The following is a 24,956-nucleotide window of genomic DNA, read 5'->3' as shown; positions in this document are numbered from 1 at the left end:
AATTGTTATGGTTTTTGTTAGTATAAACCCCATTACTTTCAATCCCTAAGAAACAATCTCCCTTAGATAACACTGTGTAGTGTTGATGGTGTGGTACTTAAATTAAGGGAATTGGAGATTGGTGACGGATGAAAAATTTAATTGTTTTGAAATCTTGGTATATTGAATGTCATCTTCTTCTGGTCATAATCTACTATTTTTAATTGTTTTCATTTTATTTTGGTTGGATTTAAATTAAATGTTTGATTGGAAGGTATGGTTTAGTTGGCCAAAAAATCTGAGTTTTGAACGGGGAAGAAGGAGTTGGGGTATTGTATGCAATTGTGAATGATATTGTGGAAGAGACATAGGAAGAATTGGATGGATTTGAGAGCGAGTCTTTCCTCTCTACACTTTGTTGATTATGCATTTGATAGAAGTTTCAGTGTTGATGATGACATTGGATAATGGGTTTTTGTTATTTATATATTTTAGAAAGAAGACTTATAAAACAATCATTAAAACATAAATTGGTTTGCCAAATTGTAATTAATAAACTTTGTCATAATATTTATACATATATTTCACCTTACACAAATTGGAAATTAGCTTGGAGAAAGAGTCTGTTTGAGTGGAAAAAGGTTCTGAAGAGTCAACTTCTTCATAAGTTTCAAGGATTGAGGATCGAGTTGGAAATGGAAGATAGTTGGGTTTGGAAGAAGAGTGAGTTTTCAACTTACTCGATCAATTTTGCTTACGTTTTCTTAAGGGGTGGACTAGAAGGGAAAACATGTTCGTGTATGTAAAGTTTTGGAGGATTAAGACGTTGTCTTCAACCCTTGTCACTTCTTGGAGGGTGTTGAAAAACAAGATTCTGCCAAGACCAATTTGGAAAGGAAAGGAGTAATGATCGAAAGCAGTCTGTGTAATTAATGTGCGGGATGGAAGAGGAGTCTTTTCGTCATTTGTTTTTTGAGTACAGGACAACTTGGCTTGTTTGGAGTCAATGCTACACTTAGTTATAATTGACGTTTGTGGACCATTCTGTTTCTTATGATATTTTTTATAGTTTAGGATGTATAATGCATTTCAATATGTTTATGATGTTTGAGGAAAAATTTGGAAAATTTGGATTGCGCTCACTTGGTATCCTAAGTTTGTACCCGTACAGTTTGAGGGAGTCTCATATGAGAAGCCTTCTTGTTTGGTTGTTCGTATCCCAGATCCCTGTCCAGTTGTTGGGCTTGCCTCCATGTCAAATCAGATACATATGAGATGCTCATGTAAGAAACATATATATCATGTTAAAGTTAGAAGTTAAAGCAGTTTTTTTACTTAATATATTTAAAACCTTCATAAATATTATTTAATATATCATACGCTTTCGTATAATTATTGTGAAATTTTTATCATATATTACTATTAATTGTTTTTAGTATTAATTATCAATTACTCTCTATCTTTAAACACGTTTAAAGTTATTTCATGTATATGGTGATAATTATATATTTTTTTCGAAAATATTTTAATTAAATAATTTTTTCATTCTGCATTAGTCTATTTGAGATGGATAGAATAGTTAATTTAATGATATATAAAGGAAATTACTGTTTATTCCTGATGCGAGAACATTAGAAGAGTGAAGGATGTAATGATATGGATGAATTGAATGATGTGGATGAATTGAATTGGTTATGATTTCTTAAGAAATATAATTGTTGAGATATACAATGTACATGGTAGATAAGTAAAAATTAATATTTAAAATGCAAAGTTAGATTACCGTATTCAGAAAAGAATCAATGAATTGAATGTGATTCTCTAAGTTCATTAATAATCTACAACATATTTAAAGATCTCAAGGGTTAAACATCTTTTTTTTAATGAATTAAAATACTTTAGTACTCTCATTTTATTGATACCTGGTTTTCCAATACTATACTATTGGGCTTCACATTTTCAGTTTGTATTTGTACAACCTTAGGATTTCACATATTCAGTTTGTATTTGTACAACATTAGGAAAGTTCAACTAAACATATTTTTTTTAATCAATTAGAATACTTCTAATATTCTTATTTATTGATTACATGTTAGTTTTTCAAGTTGGCATATTAGAACTTTTTATTAGATGAATATTTTGTATAACATTTTTTATCGATAAAAAATAAATATATAATAAAAAAATTATTTGAGGTATAGATTATTTGAAGTTAAAGTTAATACAATAGAAAACTAAATTAATTTTGGAGATAAGATTTTTCTTTATGCTCTCTCCTCCGAAGGGTTTTGGTGCAGCTAGGGTTTGTATGGATGACTGTTCATTCTTCAACTTGGTGATGGACAGTGGTGGTGCAGGGGTCGTGGGTGCTGGTCAGTGGAGACATGGCAGTGTGCCGAGACGTTGGGGGTGGCGTGACGACTCTCTACGTCTGCATACAAGGTGTATTCTTTTCTTAATTTTTTTTCTTAGTAAAGATGGTATCAAGGCATTGCACACTACAAAAGTTTCCACCTTTTTCATTTAGCCAGATCTAATTTGTAGTAAAGTCAAGATTTTTATAGAGAAACGTGTGCGAGTGTTGCTGGCGGTGGTGCGATAGGGTCAAGAGTGTCTTTTCTTAGAGTTTTGTGGAACTTAAAGAATGGCAGTGGCCCGAGTCAATTTCTTAATACCTTGGGGTTTTTGAAAGAGAACAAAGTGATTCCCATTAAGAAGGCGGTTACTATGCAAGGACATAGGAAAACCTATGCTCAGGCCTTGGGCAATACTTGTGGCATCCCTTTGTCCCATCTATCTACACCTTGTATTAAGGGGGACATGGTTGCTATTCGAGTTGAAGAGGAATATTACTTGGCTGGTCTTGAGGATTGCAGGACCCATCTACATGGTCGGATTATTCTCTCTAAGGGGGATAAACCTCTCACACACCTTGCTTTAACTAAAAAGTTGCAGCTTGTGTGGAACGCTTGATGTGATTCCACTAGCACAATTAGAATGATTCTTGACATTCTTAGGAATCATCTTGAGTTGGTTAAGAGCTAGGCACTTTATCATAGAAATGGATCAAGGTTCTATGAACAAGAACTCACCAAAACTAGTGCCAAAACACAAACTCATATAGAAGATCCAATCTCGGTTTGACCATCGGTTTGTGGGTGGCAAGTGGTAGAAAATAAAAGCTTAGTTCCAAGCTTGCCCCACAAGGTCTTCCAAAAGTGACTCAAGAACTTAGGATCTCTATCGGACACTATAGACCTAGGAATCCCATGTAGGCGAACCACTTCTTGGAAGAAGAGGTTTGCAATGTGGCATGCATCATCCACTTTGTGGCAAGGAATAAAGTGAGCCATCTTTGAAAAACGATCCACTACCACAAAAATGGAGTCCTTTCCCTTTGATGTCTTGGGTAAGCCTAAGATGAAATCCATAGATATATCTACCCAAGGCATTGAAGGGATAGGAAGACGAGTATATAGACCATGGGGATGCATTTTAGATTTAGCTTTGCGGCAAGCTATGCATTTATCACACAAACTATGAACATGTTTATGCATATGAGGCCAAAAGAAATGTTCATGCAACACATCCAAAGTTTTAGCAACCCCAAAATGTCCCATTAAACCCCCCTCATGAGCTTCTCTAACAAGAGATAATCTAATAGAGCTTTGAGGAACACAAAGACGTTTTCCTTTAAAAAGAAAGCCATCTTGAATAAAAAAAGTCTTTGTGTCCTCCCTTAAGACACTCTTGATAGATGAGAGAAAAATCAAGGTCATCATGATAAAGTTCCTTAATGTGATCAAAACCAAGATATTGAGAGGTTAAAAGATTTAGCAAAGTGTATCTTCTAGAAAGAGCATCCGCCACAATATTTACTTTGCCTTGCTTGTGTTTGATCACATAAGGAAATTGCTCAATGAATTCCACCCACTTGGCATGTCTTTTGTTAAGTTTGTTTTGGCTTTTCAAATATTTAAGAGATTCATGATCACTATGTATCACAAACTCTTTGGGAAAAAGATAGTGTTTCCAAGTAAACAAAGCCCTAACAAGTGCATATAATTCCTTATCGTAGGTGGAATAATTGAGATGACTTCCCTTCAATTTCTCACTAAAATAGGCTATGGGGTGGCCCTCTTGAAGGAGAACAGCCCCAATACCTATGCTTGAAGCATCACACTCAATCTCAAATGTCTTAGTGAAATTAGGAAGGGCCAAGATGGGAGCATTAGTCAATTTTTCTTTCAAAGTGTCAAAAGCATTTTGTTGTGCTTCTCCCCAATGAAAGACCACATCCTTTTTCACTATGTCATTGAGTGGTGCGGCAATGGTACCAAAGTTTGGGACAAATCTTCTATAGAAAGAAGCAAGTCCATGAAAACTTCGGACCTCATTCAAAGATTTTGGTGTAGGCCAATTTTGAATGGCCATCACCTTTGTTTTGTCCACATGGACCCCTTTGCAACTCACAACAAACCCTAGGAATTCTATATGATCAAGAGCAAACATACATTTAGCAAGGTTAGCATACAAATGTTCCTTCCTAAGGGTTTCTAAAACTTGCCTAACATGCAATCTATGGTCATTCAAAGATAAGCTATAAATGAGAATGTCATCAAAGTAAACAACAACAAACTTACCAATGAAAGGTCTAAGAACATGATGCATGAGGCGCATGAAAGTACTTGGTGCATTAGTTAGGCCAAAAGGCATAACTAACCACTCATATAAACCAAAGTTGGTCTTAAAAGCCGTCTTCCATTCATCACCCGGTTTGATAAGGATTTGATTGTAGCCGCTTTTAAGATCAATCTTTGAAAAGATTTTTGAACCATGTAATTCATCCAACAAATCATCTAGTCTAGGTATGGGATGCCTATACTTAATTGTTATGTTATTGATGGCCCTACAATCCGAACACATTCGCCATGTGCCATCCTTTTTTGGCACTAAGATGATAGGCATAGCACAAGGACTCATGCTATCTTGCACCCACCCTTTCTCAATCAAAGCCTCAACTTGTTGGCGAATTTCCTTGGTTTCACTTGGATTGGTCCTATATGCTGGACGATTTGGTAAAGAAGAGCCCGGTATCAAATCAATTTGGTGCTCAATCCCTCTCAAAGGTGGAAGTCCATTTCGAGGATCTTGAAACACATCTTGGAACTCTTCTACCAAATTTTCCAAACAATGAGGACTATCAACAAGTGATTCTACTCTAAGAGTTCTAGGGATGGCTAAGAAAAGAGGATGATGAGCCACTATTTCCCTTTCAATGTCACGCCTAGACACAAGGAGTGTAGGCTTAGAACTCTTATCTTTTTTATCTTTTTTATCTTTCTCACTCTCCCTCTTTTTCTTCATGATAACTTGGTCCTCATGGACTTCTCTTGGAGAGAGAGATTTTAAAGTAACCTTGTGACCATGGAATTCAAAAGATAGTTTGTTGGTAAAGCCATCATGTAAAACTTTTCTATCAAATTGCCAAGGCCTTCCCAAAAGAACATGAGTGGCTTCCATGGGCACAACATCACATAATACCTCATCTTTGTATTTTCCAATGGAGAAATGGATGAGGACTTGTTTATTAACAATTATTTCTCCTACTTCACTAAGCCATTGTAATTTGTAGGGCTTTGTATGAGAGATAGTAGGCAATCCAAGCTTATCTACTACTCTTGTACTAGCCACATTTGCACAACTACCCCCATCCACTATCAAGGAACAAATGTTGTTTTGAATAAGACATCTTGTATGGAAAATATTTTCCCTTTGACTTTCATCAAAAGGTTGTGAAACTTGTCCAAGAAGTCTTCTCACAACTAACAAGTCCCCTTCAAGTGGACATTCGCTCTCTTCCTCACTAGATGCATGAGAATGCAATGAATGCTTAGGAGAATCCGAATCATGCTCACTAACTACAATGCCCTCATGCATGTACATACTTCGTTTGGAAGGACAATTTGCAGCTATATGACCATAACCCATACATTTAAAGCATTTAGTATTGGATGTTCTAGTGGGAGACTTAGGTCTAGAAGTAGATGGCTTAGTTTCCTTGGGTTTGAAAGAAGAATCTTTGGAAGGATGTTTAGAAAAAGAATTTTTGTTTCTCCAAGACTTGGAGTAGTATCCATCATTGGAAGCATTTTTGAAAGAGTTTTTCTTAGCAAGTTGGGCTTCCACCTTCATTGCAAGATGAACTAAAGAGCCCAATGATGAATACTCTTGTAACTCAACAATGTCTTGAATATCCTTCCTAAGACCACTCACAAACCTAGCAATCATAGCTTCCTCACTTTCTTCTAATTCAATTTTAAGCACAAGCGTCTCAAGCTCCTTATAATATTCATCCACATTTAGCGTGCCTTGTTGAAACCGTTGGAGTCTCAACATGAGGTCTTTCCCAAAATGTGAGGGCACAAACCTAGCGCGCATATGATCCTTTAAAGAGTTCCAAGAGTCCACGGGAGGACCCTTGTGATAGATAATGTCCTTTACAATTCCATGCCACCATTTCATGGCATAATCACTAAACTCTAGGGTGGCTAGCTTAAGCTTATGCTCATCTTGGATCTCATGGATCTCAAATATTTGTTCACACTTAGCCTCCCAATCTAAATATACATTAGGATCACTAGAGCCATTAAAACAAGGAAGCTTGACCGAAGGAAGCCTAGACTTTGCATCATGATAGAAGCCATTGCCGTAGTGAGTTATTTCCCCTTGGTGATGATGTCTTTGTCCATGGACTTGGGGTGGAGTTCTCCTTCTCCTATGCTCATCTTCACGGCCAAAATCATTGGAAGAAGCTCTTGTTGAAGGTCTATGATGCTCATCATGAATTGAAGGAGATGGTCTAGCTTGTTGCACCTCCATCTTTTGCAATTTCTCCTCCAAGCGTCTAATGGTTCTTTGAGCTTCATGTAATTCACCAAGGATTGAAGCTTTGGAAGGAGAATTCTGCTTGTATGATGCATCACTTGAAAATCCAGCCATTTTGGAAATAAAAAACAGCAAACACACAAAAACAGCAAACAAGTTAAGAAACAAAAATTAGCAAAAACAGTGAGTGTGGCCAGCAAGAATGCCGAAGTGAAAAGAGGCAGAAAAAGAGGTCACTCTCAAAGAAATAATGTCCTTGCACCAATCTGATCTTGAGGCCTTGGAATCCTCAAATGAAAGATGTCAAAGTAAGCACACCAATCTCAAAGGCAACCACCATAAAACCAATGAAACAATAAAGACAAACAAGAAAAGGTATAAGCAAAGAAAGGTAATTGCAAAAGGAAAACTATATGTAAGACAAACTCAAAGAGTAAAGAATGAAAGACAATCAAGAAAATAAAGAACTCAATGAGAAAGTAGGCACACAAAAGAATACTTAAGGAAAAGCACTAGAGTAGATGAAGAAAACAAAAAAATTTAGCTACTGGAAATTTTTTTTTTTAATGCAAACTGTGCTTGATATTCACTAATTTAACTGGAATGATGTAGAGCGAACTGGATTATGAAATTTAAACCATAGAAACTTCAAGATGAGACTAGAGAAGAAGGCTCAAAAACTCTCCAATGATCACTCAAAATTTGAGTATAGTTTCTTTTCTCTAAAATTCAAATCCGAAATTTACAAAGGAAGCACCTCTATTTATAGCCTAAGGTGTTGAAATGCAAGCTAAACAATTTCAAAATTCCCCCCTAAATCATTCTAGAATCGACGCCTATTTACAAGGCATGAGGAAGGTGTGACCTCTTCCTTCACTTTGGCACCTCCTATTCTACTCCTACACCTATCTACTAATACACCCCCCCTCCTAAAGCTCCTAACTAAAGCCTAAAAGATGCTATAACAAAAGAGGTTTCTAATGTTTCCCTCTAAGCACCTTCAACCAAAGAAATTACAAAAAGAGAAAATAAATGTCCCCTAGCTCCTAAAGCTTTGAACATGCTTCTTGTAAGCCTTTGAGGTGGGCTTTGACCTCCATGGGCGTCCTCCATTTGTGCCTCTACCTCTTCTTGATCTTGTTGATTGGCCTCCATGTCCTCTTGAGCTTGATCTCCACCAACGCTATTAGACCGTGGAAAACAATCCCTTTTGGCAAGGGTTTTTATGAGTTTGAGTTCTCTTCTTTAGAAGACATGCGGTGGGTTCTCGAGATGGGTTCATGGCAGTTATCTCCTGGTTTCTTGAGATTGTTTGCCTGGACATAAGACTTTGTTCCATGTACTATAAAGAGTACTAAAACCCATACCTAGATTAGAACCTACAATTTGCCTTTGGAATATTGGAGACTAAGGGCGATATTTTCCATTGCTAGAGGCATTGGTACTCCTTTGTCTTTGGATGATCATACCATGAAAAAAAATAGGGGTTTGTTTGCTAGAGTGTTTGTGGATATTGATCTTTTGTCCTCTCATCCAAATCTGTTATTGGTTAAACGTTCAGGCTTTGCATTTATAGCCGACGTGGAATATGAATGACTCCCTCCATTTTGCTCCAACTGTAAGATGATTGGGCATGAACTTGCTCAATGTCATGTGATTCATGCTCAGGGTCGTGTTACTGGATCTCAACATAAGTCATCTCAAAAGAAAATTCTTGATGAACAGGAATAGGGGAACAGTGCTTCCAGCTTAGATGCTACTATCATTTAAAATCACCAATTTTCATGCTTCTGTCCTCTTCAGCTTACAACCTATTTGAAGTTTTTTTTCTGCAGCTTCAAAAATTATTTCTTTATAAAAAGGACTTCTCATCTTGATTAAAAACCTTCTCATTTGGAACTTGTTTAGAATCATCTTAATATTTTAAACTTGAAAAGTGAATGCCTCAAATTGTTTCTTTTGTCTTTGTTTTTATGGATTCAATAACTCCACACTACTGACATGCATATTTTTTTACTTTACTTTCAAATTTTCACAAAGAGAATTGGATTCAACTCATATGATCACTTGACTTCTTTGTTTGGAATTAAATCAACTACCACTTAAACAATTTCTAGGCACTTTTAGTTCTTCACAATTAAAAGCAAAATAAGTAGAATGGATGGAAAGACTCCTAGAACACTAAGAACATAAGGTTCAAACAACAGAGGTAAGGGGAAAAAATGACACAAAATAATTAGGGTCACATTCCCCACTAAAACTAGGTAACTTAACAAAAGGAAAATAATTCTTTGGTGGTTGGTGTTAGGGGCGCCTAGTTTCCACATTTTGCATTCTCCATTCTTCTTCTTCTTCTTCTTTACTCTCATAGTGCATATGATACGTTGTAGTACATCTAGGTTCCTGCCTCCTTTCTCTAGCTAGTCTCTTTTGAGTATCTTCTAGCCTTTGCATTCTCTCCACTAGTTGTCTCAACTCCTCTTCTTTGTGGGTCAAGCTCCTCTTGGCATCTGCAAGCTCCCCTAAAAGATGTGCCTTTTAAGGAGATTGTGGCTTTAAAGACTCTCCCGAAGACCAAAGAGTCATAATTTTGCACAAAAGAAAGCAAACAATTAGTGAAAATAACAATTTAATGCACTCACTCACGTGTATCACTCGACTATTTAGTAAAGGATGGAACAAAATTTAATTCACTCAAGGTAGATTTGAACTTCAAAAGGTCTACACTTGGTAGAAAAACTTCAATTGAAAGAGGTTAAAGCTCTTATCACTCTCGCACCAAAGAACCCCCAACAAAACTAAAGAAAGATTTGAAGACAAGAAAGAAAAGAAAAATGAAAGAAAGCTAAACCAATTTAGAATTTAGAGGATGACAAAACGTAACAAGACAAGCATTAAAAGCACTTATGAAGACTCAAAGAAACTTACTTAAACTTTTAACTATGAAGATTTTAATTTTCTTAGAAATTGTAAAAGTAAGAAGGATTAAGTTCTACACATGTTAAAACAATTTGCCACATAAAAAGAATCATCTTAATATTTTAAACTTGAAAAGTGAATGCCTCAAATTGTTTCTTTTGTCTTTGTTTTTATGGATTCAATAATTCCACACTACTGACATGCATATTTTTTTACTTTACTTTCAAATTTTCACAAAGAGAATTGGATTCAACTCATATGATCACTTGACTTCTTTGTTTGGAATTAAATCAACTACCACTTAAACAATTTCTAGGCACTTTTAGTTCTTCACAATTAAAAGCAAAATAAGTAGAATGGATGGAAAGACTCCTAGAACACTAAGAACATAAGGTTCAAACAACAGAGGTAAGGGGAAAAAATGACACAAAATAATTCAAAAGCAAAATTTAAAGTGCTTAGTGAATAAAAAGGCAGAATTGTAAATGGCAAGAATTTAAAGGAGAAATTGAAATTGCTTAAAGATAAAAGCAATAATTGAAATGTGCTGAAAATTAAGGGTAGAAACCAAGTCAAAAGCAATTAAGCAATATCCTTTTTGAATTTTGGAATGTAAGGACCATTCTCAATTGAGTCCCAAATTCTTTGATCAATAGATTCAATAAAGATTTTCATTCTTGCTTGCCAAAACTTATAATTCAATCCATAGAATAAAGGTGGTTTGTAGATTGAAGCACCCTCCTCAAAAGATAGTTTTCCAGCCATAGAAAAAAGGATTTTAGATCAACTTGAATAACTTTCAAGAACCAAGCTCTTGATGCCAATTGTTAGAATATATGGCCTTAAACGAGATGGGGGGTGAATTGTTTAAGAAGGATTTTAGAAAACTTTTAAATTTAGAATGAAAATTCTTTGAGAGAACCTTGATTAAGGATTCAGTTTTTCAAAACAAACAGCAAAAGCACAAAGCTGGAAAAACAATCGGTTGTTTATACCAGTCTCAAAATGACAAAACTGAATTTAAAGAGATAGGGATAGAGAAATTGTACACAGTTCTTTATACTGGTTCACTCCAAATCCAGAGCTACATCCAGTCTTCTCAGAACCCTGAGGAAATCCACTAAGTAATCACACCTTGATCACTTACACAAGAACCAAGAGAATGACCTTGAAAACCTCAAGAAACACACTCTCATTGGCCAACACTAAGATTGCTGATCTTGAACACCTCAAGAACACACAACCAATCTCAGCAAAAACACACAAACGAATTGTTCAGCAGTTTACAAAGATTACACTTGTTACAAATGAATATCTGAAATCAATACAAGTAGAATCCTATTCCAGCACCTTGATCAATCTCTAAACTCTTAAGCAATCTCAGAACTCTTTGAAAAACTCTTAGTCAAAAAACTTTGTCTCAAGATTCTCTATTCTTAAAAACAGTTTTTCTGAATTTATTCAAAGATATAGTTTGTTATCAAATCTTAACAAACTCTTAATTTCATTTAAAATAGATTGGTCAAAGCATTTAATGACTGGAGCGTATTCAGTTAAAGCATTTAAAGCTCAGTCAAAGAAAACAGTTTTTCTGTTATGGTTCCAAAACAAACAATCGGTTGTTTCCTCGAATCAATCGGTTGTTTTGTTACTTAACAGTTTTAACCATTCAAAAATAGTTTTCAAACTTTCTCAAAACACCTAAGTGTAAACAATCGATTGTTTCCGCAAAACAATCGGTTATTTCAACTTAGTTTGAAAAACATTTTACTTTGATAAAGATTGAGATGCTAATTGCTTGAGATTTAATCTAAGGGTGGATTACAACATTAAACTACCCCAGAACAAAGCTTAAACCAGCACATCAACATCAAGCAAAGCAGAGGCTTCAACATCCTTCAAAGGATTTGGATTCTTCAAAACATTGAACACCACTTGGTTCAACATGTGTGTGTTGTGTGGTGTGTGAGTTGTGTGTGTGCGTGTGTTGTGTGGTGTGTGAGTTGTGTGTGTGCGTGTGTTGTGTGTGTGTTTTGTGTTGTGTGTAAAAAGAAATTGATTGGAAAGACCTTAATTTCATGCACAATAAATCACTTTCTTATAGTGTGAGTGTGCGTTATGTGTTGTGTATGTGTGTGATGTAGTATTACTACCAGAGATGGATAATGTAAAAATAATGTGATGCCAAAATTAAGGACAATATGTAACAAAATAAATTTATAATATGTCCTGTGTAATACAATAGAAACAAATAATATGTAAATACTTGTGTATCAGGATGTAAGTATTGAATAAAAATATATTTATGTATATAATTCTCTTATGATAATCCAATAAAAAATAAATATTGATTATGAAACGCCTCATCAAATAATTTTTAGATCATGAGAACGCGTACTTAATTGATCATTAAAAATTAAGAACTCATAGAAAGTAAAACAAAATATGATTAGACGTTTACAACACTATATATTGCAAATACCAGTACATACATCAAACACTTGTTGTAGAATATACAACATATTTTCTTATTTAATATTGTTCTGCCTTTTCAAACTCTTTAAATGAGTGTTGACTATATTCTCAACTTCTCAATTTTTTTTCAAAACTCCACTTCTAGGTAATAGACGTTCAAAAGTTTTCACTTAGCTAAAACAGAATATAAAATTTGTGTACATGAAACCTTCAAATTCACCAAATGTGGATGTTTTAGAACAAACACAATAGGTTAAAAAGAGTAAAAAAGGATGTTACAATTTTTGTTCTTCTTTGAGGTCAATAGTTTAAACCTCTCGTTTGTTTTTGAATTTGATATATGTGTTTAGATATTTCAATCACAACAGAGCATTAATGTGTCGCTTAAATTCTTATTACTTAGTCCTGATATTGAAACTGTATTAATGAATTAATTAGATGTATAAATTTAAAATTTGAACATTAAAATTAATTTTAATAATTAATTTATTAGTACAAATGGATGTCTTTTAGATTTTTAAATTTGAAATCTAAAACCTAGGAATAAAAAAAATATAGTTGAGTAATTAATTAATTTATTTCCTAGTAGTAACTAACTTATTAACTCACTAGTTTATTCATAATTTTAGAAATTAAACTATAATAATTTTAGAAATTACACTATAGGTCATTAATATGATATATTTTAGAAAAAAATATGACAAAAAGTTTAAATTGATCATAGAAGTAAGTTACATATAATACTGATATTATATATTTCTATTGTACTATTTTATTTACATTAAATATTATTGATGTGCACATTAAACAAAGTTTAGTCTCCGTTTAAAATTTAGTGCAAATGGTTAAGTATTTGTATTAAGTGAATCAAACTTACCATGGAGTTTACTATTATGAACTTTCTAACATGGATACCTTATAATATAATGAAAACATTATATATATATATAACCTAAAACACTTTAATAATACAATAAAAAATATAGTAAGTTGTTTGAATTTATTCATGATAATAAAATAATTATATACATATTGTCTTTATGCTGTATTGGGAACTTACACTGAATTTTTTTTACTATTATATTAGAATTTTAAAAATCGATCTTTGGATTATTTTATTATTTAAATATGTTTCAGTAAGTTAATTGTCCAAAATGAATGTCAATAAATAAAATAATTGTTAAAATGTTTACCACAAATTTATTTTCTAAGATTGATAATGACATTTTTTTTTATAGTTTTTTTATTATATTTGACATTTTAATTATTCTTTTTACGGTTGATTTAACACCATATAGTCAATTCAAGGCATAAAAGTATTTCAAAATACTCGTATGCATACATAAAACATTAAATATATACAAGATATTCACAAGAATAAGTCTTTTATTTTCTTCCATATGATTTTGCACTTACATCCGTATATACTAGTATACATAGTAATGTCATCGTAGTTCACAAAACAAAAAAGACATGCAAAAGTAAGCTATTGAAATAAATTTTAAACATAAGAAGAAGTATATATTAGAAAAAACATTTCAATCTACACATCACAATCATTCAATCTCCTTCAAATACAAACCATACAACATCAATATAGACCATAAATGGAGCTATACAATCAATGGTATTCAAAAGGCGGAATATCGATTGACATCTTTTAGAAGGATCATATTAAGTATGTCCTATCAGAGAACAACATTTGGTCGAATACCTAAGACGTAGATTTACAAGTGAACATAAAAGAAAATATTATGGCATGTTCATTACAACCTAAGTTGTGTATCTAGAGGTGATTATGGTGTGTAAGAACTCCCTCATTAGCTTCTTACTACCTAATATCTTAGTTTGTGGGACTTAGACCATCAATGAAGCTAGGTTATCTCTATTACAAGATAGAACTCACAAAATATCCCAAATGTATAACCTCAATTTCATACAAATTTCATCATTCTCAATAACCATTTCCATACAATACATAACATTTTAAAATATCACAAATCAATTAAATATACAAACTAGTGTTTACTTTATATTTTGATAAGTCTCATATTTACTTGATTTAAACATTTAAGTTGCATGAATTGAATCAAAAATTGACATTAGAAAGTTGTACTCATTTAGGAAATAACGTCTTACGCTTTGCTAGGGTTTTGGGAGGTTATGCTGCTGATTTGATTCTATGTTGGTGATACATGGAGGGAGTAATTGCGACAGTTTGACGTGGAGGACGAGTAGTGTGGAAGGCTTCGATTGGGTCAAGGGGTGCACCGCTTGGTGCTTAGCCGATACGTGCTTACTCCAAGATTTCTTTTGATCTAGGGCTACGTTACGTGGTTGTTTCTTTTTTTATTCTTGTTACGTGGAGGAAGCAAGTTGAGATCATTCTTGGAGGTCTCTTGTTGGCGTGCAAGGGAGCATTGCGGGCTTAACTTGGAGGGCACAAGTGTCTTCATGGGGGCACAACGAGGAGGAAGCCTTGATCTTGCTAGAGTCTTGCTCGTGCTGATTGGTGGGCTTGTAACTAAGTGGGTTGGTGCAGTTTGGGAGAGCACACCTGCTGTCTGCGCAAGTGCGTTAGGGGGTGGTGTGCTCCCGGTGCAGGTTAGGAGGTACTTCTTGCCGGAGGGTGGGAGAGGGGTTGTGTTGGTTCTTGGCAACAACTTGGTAGGGAATGGTGGAAGGCTCTAAGGGTTTCCTCATCCCATGGGGATGTTTGATTGATCGATAATTGTTTCCTAATAAGAAAGCCTCTACTGTGCCAGGCCAAAGGAAAACATTTGCTCAAGCTTTGGGAAATACATGTGACATTCCTTTGTCCCAGTTACCTACTCCTTGTATTAAGGGAGAAATGGTTTTTGTTCGGGTTGATGAGGAAGATTACTTGGCTAGTCTTGAGGATTGCAAGACCCATCTACATGGTCGGATTATTCTATCTAAGGGAGATAAAACTCTCACACACCTTGATTTAACTAAACAGTTGTAGCTTGTTTGAAAGGTTATTGGATCGTGGAGAGCAATCCCTCTTAGGAAGGGTTTCTACGAGTTTGAGTTCTCTTCTTTAGAACACATGCGATGAGATCTCGAGATGGGTTCATTGCAGTTATCGCCTGGTTTCTTGAGATTGTTTTCCTGGACAAAAGACTTTGTTCCATGTACTATGAAGAGTACTAAAACTCAAGCCTGGGTTAGAATCTACCATTTGCCTTTGGAATATTGCAGACCAAGGGCAATATTTTCCATCTCTAGAGGCATTGGTACTCCTTTGTCTTTGGATGATCATACCATGAGAAAGAATAGGGGTTTGTTTACTAGAGTGCTAGTGGATATTTATCTGTTGTCCCCTCTTCTCGATCAGCTCTTCGTTGAATGTTCAGACTTTGCTTTTGTAGCTAACGTGGAATTTGAAAGGTTCCCTCCATTTTGCTCTCACTGTAAGATGATTGGGCATGAGCTGGTCTTACCAGGGTCCTGTTGATAATTTGACAACTAATGCTCTTAGCAGGGCTAATGTAGGGTCACTTTTGGTCACCTTGCTTATAATAAAACAGATGGAGGGGAGGATGACTTTTCAGATATGTCTCCTTTTGAGGATGCCTCAGATCATGATAGGTCCTCACCCAGGTAGGGGTTGTTCACTCCCACTTCTAATATAGTTCGGGTTTCAAAATCGGGGATGGTAAGGAATTCACCGGCTCTTATGCAAGCCAAGGGCTCAGAGTCACAACATGTAGTAGATTCAATTACGACTCCTATTGATGTTCATCATGTGGAGGTCTTTGTTACTGTGGTTGTACCATCTCCATCGCGTCATACCTCTCCTCAGAAGGATAAATCACTCGGGGATGTTAAAGCACCAGTAACGAGTCCTATTGATGGTCATCGTGTGGAGGTGTCTGCTACTGTGGTTGTACCATCTCTGTCGCGTCATACCTCTCCTTGGAAGGCTAAATCCCTCTGGGATGCTAAAGCACTACTCCCAGATAATAATACATTGGTCCTGCAAAATCACTTTTCCTCTCTTGATGGTTTGGAAACTACAGATGCGGGAGGTGATCCTCATACTGGTACGCCAATTATTCTGACTGCCATTGTTGAATTTAATTCTGAACATGTCATTGTTGAAAATTAGGTCGTCTCCTAATTTTGGGTGGCTCCTAGTGAGATGGAGGAGCATGCTAATGATACTATTGAGGAAATTGTTCGCACTACTAGAAAACTAGGTGTTCATCAAGTATGATCTTGAAGCTTTGATGTCTCCAAACCCATGGTGTTTGATGGAAGGCTGGAGTTGCTGCTTATGTGGGTGGGTTTTGGTAGAATGATGTGTAATCCACTCTTTGTTTGAATCTTATACAGTTTGGAATCAAAACCATTTTGAAAAAAATTATTTTTTGAAGAGGTAGAAAAACAACCTGTTCGTTTTGTCGTTTCAATCGATTGTTTGACACTTAAAAGTTTTTGAAAAGGGTTTGAAGCTGTTTAACTTGGTTGACTTTGTTCTCAAACCAATTCAATCGATTGTTTCGTGAATTCAACTTATTGTTTGTTGAAAATCCATAACAAAATTTATGTTATGTTAGCAAATCAGCTTTTAATGTTTTTTAACTGAATAGGCTCCTCCTAAATGTTTTTAAAAACGTTTGGAGTATTTAAAGAGATTGTTATACTCTCTTAAAGTTTGATAACAGTTTTGAGACACTTGAGAAAGTGTAAATATAGATTTGAGTTTTCAAGATTTGCATTCAAGCTTTTGGGTTTTCTCAAAGAAGTGGAATAGGATTGTTGAATCTTTTGATTTAATCTTCATCAAGTTTAATCCTTTCTATATCTTTTGTATTTATAAATATTGGTGTGTAAGTGCAGAATCAGAGGGTGTTCTAATTTCTGTGGTGTTTGTGTGCCAAAGGAAGTGTGTGACTTGAGGTGTTCAAGGTTACTTCTTTGGTGGCGTGTTTGCAATCTGGATTTTGATTGCATAGTAGATACTAGTGGTTTCTGGGGACTGGATGTAGCTCTTGGGATAAAAGTGAACCAGTATAAATTGTTTGTGTTCTTTTCTCTTACTCTGAACTCATTTAATTTCTGCTTTTAAGTCTTTTTTAAATCTACTGATATAAACAACCGGTTGATTTTCTGATAATCAACTTAAACAGTTTTTGATTGATTGCTTTCTGGATTTCAATATTTGTGATTCTACTTTGAAATTCATTATATCTTCAAAGTTTCCGAAAATCTTTCATAAACAATTCACCCCCTTCTTGTTTAAGGCCATATATTCCAACACCAGGGAGACCACCTAAGGGGACTTGACATCTCAACTAGGCTGACACCTCAAGTAACAATAATCATCTGCCATCACATGAAAAAATATATTATTAAAAGAAAAAAAAAATACAAAAAAATATATGGAGGACTAGACTAAAACCTATATGTTAACAAAAATGATACATAGGTAAACTATACCTATTCATAAAGATTTCCAAGAACACACTAGATGGAAGCCTATTATACCAATTTCAATCATTCTCTATGAATAAATCCTAAATTAGTCAACTTATCAGCATACACATTCCCTTCACAGAAAATATGAGTAACCCTAAACTTGATTTTCCCACAATAATTAAGACAAGTATTCCATCGATTACAAAACATTCATGAAACATTATTCCTAGCAGTAAAAGCAACACAACATTGAAGCCATACATTAGTAAGCCTCATCTTTTGAGCTTCCTCCATAACATGTATAATTCCAAAACACTCAACAACCATAGAAGTTTGAACATCAACAAACACAGAGAGACCATCAATAAACTCCCCCATACTCCCACAGAAAATACCTCCACAAGTAGTAAGACCAGGATATCCCCTAGCAACCACATCATTGTTAATTTTAACCCTGTCTAGTGAAGGGAACTCCTATCTAACAGGAAGAGGACGAAGAACCTTACTAGTACGAGTATTAATACCAAAAAACTTAATGACATTGGAATCCAACATATCATTCTTCATTGAAGCTTTAGACGAATTTCCCATGAGACAAGTTAAATCTTTAATAACTGAAATAGTCCTAGAAACATCAATCTTATTATGAAATCTAGCATAATTCTTCATACACCATATCATTCAAATAGAAAAAGTTATCACAACAAGCTTAAACAATTTAACCAAAGAACTACCACCACTCTTAATAAAAGAAAAAAAAATCATCTTTATAAGAGAAATGAGAAGTAAAAAAATTTGTCGAACCCAACTCCATATATGCAAAGCATTAGAACATTCAAAAAATAAATGTTGAATAGATTCATCGTGCTTTTCACAAAGCGTACACATAGAACATATATGCAAACCTTTATGCTGAATATGCTGATATGTAAGAAACCGCCCATGAAAAACTTTTTAGAGTACTAAAGTTTTGGAAGGCTGAATATATGAAAAGCAAATGAATTTACCCCAACCATAGGGAACTCCTGGTTCCAAGAAAAAAGCCCTAGCCGATTTAAGAGTGAAACAACGAGACTTATCTAGAATCCAATTAGGAATAATCTGTTCATTTGTAACCCTGATATGATTAAATAAAAGAGGCATCTGCTGTAAAGACAAAGGAATATTCCAATCACGACCAATCAGAAACTAGTCGACTGTATCTGGAATACTAGCACCATCTGATAATACTGCAATATTTGTTAAAGAAGTAGTAGAACACCATTTATCATTCCAGAAATTAATAAAAGTACCTTTACAAACCGTCCAAGAAATATGGTCAAGAATAGTGTCATAAAACTGCTTAATTTCAGTCCAAATAGGTCAAATAGATGAGGATCTATATACCATTATAAGCTTTTATTTTTTTATTAACAAATTTTAAATATAAGATTTTACTTAAAACTAAATCAATTGTCACTCTTAATATTAACTCGTTTAGATGATTAAAATAAAATATTTTTTTAATACAATAAATTCAATTTTTTAAAATAAAGTAAAATAAAGTTCACACTACAAAAATGGATGAGTGGGGTATGATTTTTATTCTTTTTTGCAAAAAATAAAATATTAATTTTTTATTTATGCGGACTAGTGGGCCAACTCGCTCCAGCCCGCTACTAGGCCACGCGGGCAGTGAGTTATGTGGGGTGGACCTAAGTTTGTAAGCGGGTTAGATTAGGGCAGTTTCTTCCTGCACCCCCACAAGGTTGCGAAAAGAAAAAATTGTCCCTATATAAACTGTACATTTACTTTTTTTTTGTATTTCGAAATGTGAAATCCGGTAAATATTCGGATTGGTGCTTCCGGTAAATTTTCGGATTAGCGATCCGGTAATCTCCCAGATTGATGCTTCCGGTAATACATAGTGTTAATTCAAAATAAAAAAAATGAAAAACATTCATAATTGAAAAAACCACTTCGGATCCGCCAATTCGTAATTCAAAATATGCATTCCGGATTCAAAAATCCATAATTGAAAAAAATCATTCCGGATCCACCAATTCATAATAGAAATTAGGCTTCCGGATTCAACAATCCGGAAATCAATAATTTATGCAAAATTTTCTTCCAGAACACCCCCTCATCTGGAATGCAACATGATTCACTTCTGGATTGATAAATTCGTAACACACTCTCAGATCCCAAAATTTTGGAGGTCAGTTTCAGAATTTACAAAATTGTGGGGGTGCAGGAAGAAAAATGTAGGGGTGCAAGAAGAAACTGCCTTAGATTAGTGAGCTCCTCCCATGCTTTTAAGGTAGCAGGCTGTGGGCTGACACGCATGGTCTGCCCCGCATTATCATCCCTAATTAAAATTCATCAGTGCCTATCTTTTTGTATGATATATTACTGAATTATGACACTTATAAATTAACTACCAATTTAGAAACTATTTATCAATAATAGAAATTATTTTAGATACCAATAAATTTTTAATCTCTAAAATATTATCTAATTTAGTCAATATAACAACTTATTATTGGTTGCCTATAAAATTAATTTTTAATTAATAATTTTTGTACTATTTATGCTGATACTCATTCTTATCTCAAATTACTAAAACATTAAATATATTTAATGAGGATAAAAAAAACTAAAACAACTTCAATTTATTAGGTCAGCTAAAAAATTATAGTTACTTATCTTTAATCCTTAATTTTAAAACTTATAAAACTCACATTTAATATTTTTTTATAGTTATTTAACTTTTATTTAATTATTATTTGATATTTTAATTTAATATTTATGTAATTATAATTTAATATTTAATATTAAATGAATATCCTTATTACATTAGATAAATATTTTATAATATTATATTCTTGTTTGTAGAGAAAAGGACAAATATATGGTTGGATGTTACAAATAAATTTTGCGATATTATACATTAAATTAATGCATATATTAATATATTACATAAATAATTAAATACATAAATTATTGTTATTAATCTCTGTATTAAGTTCTTGTAATGATTTTAATGATATCACATAAATAAATAATAATTAACAGAATACATTAATATATTTCATAAATAACATCAAATAATAATTAAATACATATATTAATTTTTTTTTAATATATGAGAATGAGATATTAAAGGATAGGAAGGGGATAAATGAAGATAATAATTGTAATTAGAAGAGGGTTGGGAGACTGGTTAAATGAAGATACTTTAGGAAATAGATAAAAAGAAAAGGGCAGAGGTAGTGTATATACACGAAAATGAAATTGATATTACAAATAAGTGTGATATAGGGTGATGAAGATATATAGAGTGGGTATAACATAACAACACTGAGAATGTGGAGGAATTTGGTGTATATGATAAACATGCTCTAGGGAATGATAATTTTTTAAGGAGAAGCATCTTGTTGATTTTGTTTCAAATCTCTTCTTAAAAAATTTATTAATTGTCTTCAAAAAAGTAAATGAATATAAATAAATCATATTTGAGTTTAAGTATCAAAAACAACTTTATTTACTAAACAACATATTAAATTAGAAATTTATGGTGCTTCCAAATTCAACTGCAACAAGATCTAAATATACAATCAACTTTCAGGATAACAATTGTAACAATGAAATGACAATTTATCAAAGAATTTATTATCATATTCCCACAGGTAAGTGTTTCTCTATATCCACTGAATACTAACAAACCACAATTGCTTTTCATTTCATCTTCATATTACAATCACATTAGAAACATGAATCTTAAGGTCTTTTTTAGGGTTATAATGATTTTAACATCTTAACAAAATGCACACTTAAAATAAAAATATACCTATAATTCAAATACAATACATATGTGCTATCTAATCACTAATTTCTTTGACTTTAATATTTTCCCCATCTTTAGTTATTCATGATTTCAACATTATCTTTTTTCTCTCTTTTTTTTCATTCTTTTTTCAATAAAAGATAATAGAAATAGATTATTCCTATTTCCAACCAAATAAATTATTTAAACTTAAATTATTCAACAACTAAAACCAACCATTCCTTTTTCTATATACAAATTACATCTATGTTCTCCTTCCTTAAACATGCTAACAAGTAGGAAAATATATCATTTAAAGTTCAGAGTGCAATAAGAAAAAAAATATTCTTGGCTCAAAAAGTGTTATCACAAAGATATAATTTGTTCCTGCCGGTTGACCAAGCGCAAAGCGTTGCCTCGTCACGAGCTTCCTCACCAACTGGACACCACGTGCTTTCCAAGTCCACACCACAGATAGCTTCACTGAGAACCTGAAAACACAAGGTGGCGCCTCTGCGGCCAGTGGCGCTCCGACGCTCAAGTCAGTAACAAGAACACCCAAAAACTCAGAGAAAACTATACTCTGTAGAACCGTACTAAAGTGCACTCAACCCAAAGCAATGAGCCGCAAAATGAAAACGTACCTCTGCAGATTCTGTTAAGTTTACCTTTATAGCTAGGTTTTTTCTCTCTCCAGGCCGTTATGCTTTGGACGTGTGGCTCGCATCCAACCCTGCACGTGTCGCCATCTAGGCTGGGGTAGCAGGTAGCACCCAGCCCTACACGCGTCATCATCTGAGCTAGGGTAATTCGAGCGTCATTTCTATACCGCATCCAACCCTACACGTGTCATCATCTGGGTTGGGGTAGCAGGTAGCCCCCAACCCTACACGTGTCGTCATCTGGGTTGAGGTAACTTGAGCATTATCTCTGTGTAATAACCAGCCGCGCGGCCAAGTCCCCTATTCAAGGAGTAATCTAGCACGTAATACGCTGTGAAACACCACATGACAAGGCGAGTATCGGATGCAACAAAGTGCATCATCTCTGGGATATTGTTGGTCGTAAACGCCACCCTCCTTATTGCCACGCCATGCATGTTCTAGCTGGGGAAACCTTGCCACCGATGAATGTCCACTATGGGAGTCCCTTCGCTGGTGAGCAAGGCGTTTCCCCCAGCCTACTCAACCTTCATGCCCCATGACGGCTCAACAATCATCTTACTGAACTTACTCGCTTGAAACTACTCTTCCGTGCCTCCAACAGCTTACTCTAGATTTACTGGGAGATCCGGCGATGTGCCCCTTGTGGCGATGTCAGACCACCCGATCTTCCATTGTCTAATACGTCGATGTCATACAAAACCGGCGACAACCGACTATGTACATCGCAGCACGCCACTTCCACGAGCGGCGACTATACTAGCTTCTGAACAATTCGTCTTTCTCTTGTCCACGTGTTCTGCTGAACACGCCCCACATAGTCACGTGCTAGACACGTCATCACACCCGATGACCTGATCGGTACATAATCAATTAAAATAAAGGTTGGTTATTTGGTCCTTGGTTTTAATCAATACAAATGTCTTAATCATTTTCATGTTCTTTTATGATGTAACATGAAATAAAAAACCAAGTAACCACAATTGTTAATTCATCTGTGAAACTCTCCAACTGTTAAAGATTCACACACACTTGGCTTAATTAGTCTAATTTATTATTTCTTGTCATTCACTGTTCCAACTAATCATCTTGTTAAATTTTCAAATATCATAATCTCAATCACATTTTTATATGGATTCAACATATTTTCTTTTCTAACCCATGTCTATATCTTTTCACTGTTCTAATCTTTAAACATAAAGTCTGATTCATATTTTTCCATAACTAAAATTAATATTCCAATTCTTACAATAATATTTAAGAACAAATAAATTTAGAAAAAACAACTCAATATTTAAAATAAAATAGCAAAAACACAACAATTAAAATAAAACTAAATTATAAGCGAGTTAAACAACTAAAAATATAAATAAGCAAATTCAACAACTGAAAGGAAATAAATAGAAAGATAAAACCATGTTTTTTGTTCTGCTTTGTGCTCAATCCCTTCTTCTTAGCAATTCATACAATTTTGTATTTAACTCCTCATCTACACCTGTAAATGGTCCTGCTTTATCTCCTAGATCTGCCCCCCCTTCCCGGAAAAATAATACTTGTCCCCAAGCCATGCAACATAAGCTCCAAACTGATATGGAGGCATAGAAGGGTTGGGTTGCCCTTGAGCACACAATTTTTGATACGCTCAACTCGCTCAGACAAGTTGTATCTCGCCTAAGTGAGTTTCTTAGCACAATAATTCCAATTTTTGAAAAATAACATAAAGTTCATTAACTAGTATGAAAGCAAAAAATAAAATAAAAGAATAAAAAATCAATAGTAAAAAAAAATATCATATTTCCTAACAGAGAGCCCTTGTTTAACATCATATAGATTGACACTTATTTCTCTAAGGTGGATGACCTATTTGTTGGAACAATTTCCTGGTTACAACTTTAGTTCTTCTAGAGTATGGACTTTAAACTTCAATAATTCCATCAGTCCTAATTTCTTTGACAACCCTTAAACTTGACCCTTTTATCTTCAAGCATCTAGGTTGTAATTTTAGCTTAGTGGTTTTTAACATAATTGGTTGACCAGATTTAAATTCTTCCTACACTATAATTCCATCCTTTTTAACCTTGTCTTCCTCCTTTATATATGATGTAGGTGACTCTTTATTAGTGAGTTTCTTTTCTACAGATTCTGGTGCAAGTTGTTTCTTCTTTTCAACTGCCTTTGAAGTATATGTTGATCAAAAGTGATCAAAAGCTTTGAAGAATCCAAATCCAAGTGTTTGATCCAAGGCTGAAGTTGCTGCTATGTTTAGGATAGGATCTGGGTAGTTTATCTGTGTAATCCACTCTTTGTTGAATCTAAAGCTAAAGTGTTTTTAAATATTTTAAGATTAAAGTGTTTTTCAAACTAAGTGAAAAACAACCTGTTGTTTTGTCGAAACAACGAATTGTTTTACTCTTAGGTGTTTTTGAAAAGGTTGAAAACTGTTTTGGTTGGTTGACTTGCTGTTAAACCAACTCTTGTGAAATCTCTCTTCCTAACTCAAAAGAGGTAATATTGATTGGTAAGAGAATCAACAATGTCTATCTCTTGGATATTTCTTCTCCTTGTTCTATAGGTTGTCTTCTTTCTAAGCATGATGAATCTTGGTTATGGCATAGAAGAATTGCTCACATTCACATGAATCACTTAAACAAATTAATCTCAAAAGATCTTGTGATTGGGTTGCCCAAGCTTAAGTTTGATAAGGACCACCTATGTGAAGCATGTCAAAAGGGGAAATAAGTTAAAAATTCTTTCAAAATTAAAAATGTTGTTTCATCTTTAAA

This window comes from Phaseolus vulgaris, chromosome 4 (assembly GCF_000499845.2).
Source record: "Phaseolus vulgaris cultivar G19833 chromosome 4, P. vulgaris v2.0, whole genome shotgun sequence".
Taxonomy (NCBI): Eukaryota; Viridiplantae; Streptophyta; class Magnoliopsida; order Fabales; family Fabaceae; genus Phaseolus; species Phaseolus vulgaris.
Note: the sequence above shows the minus strand (reverse complement) of the source record.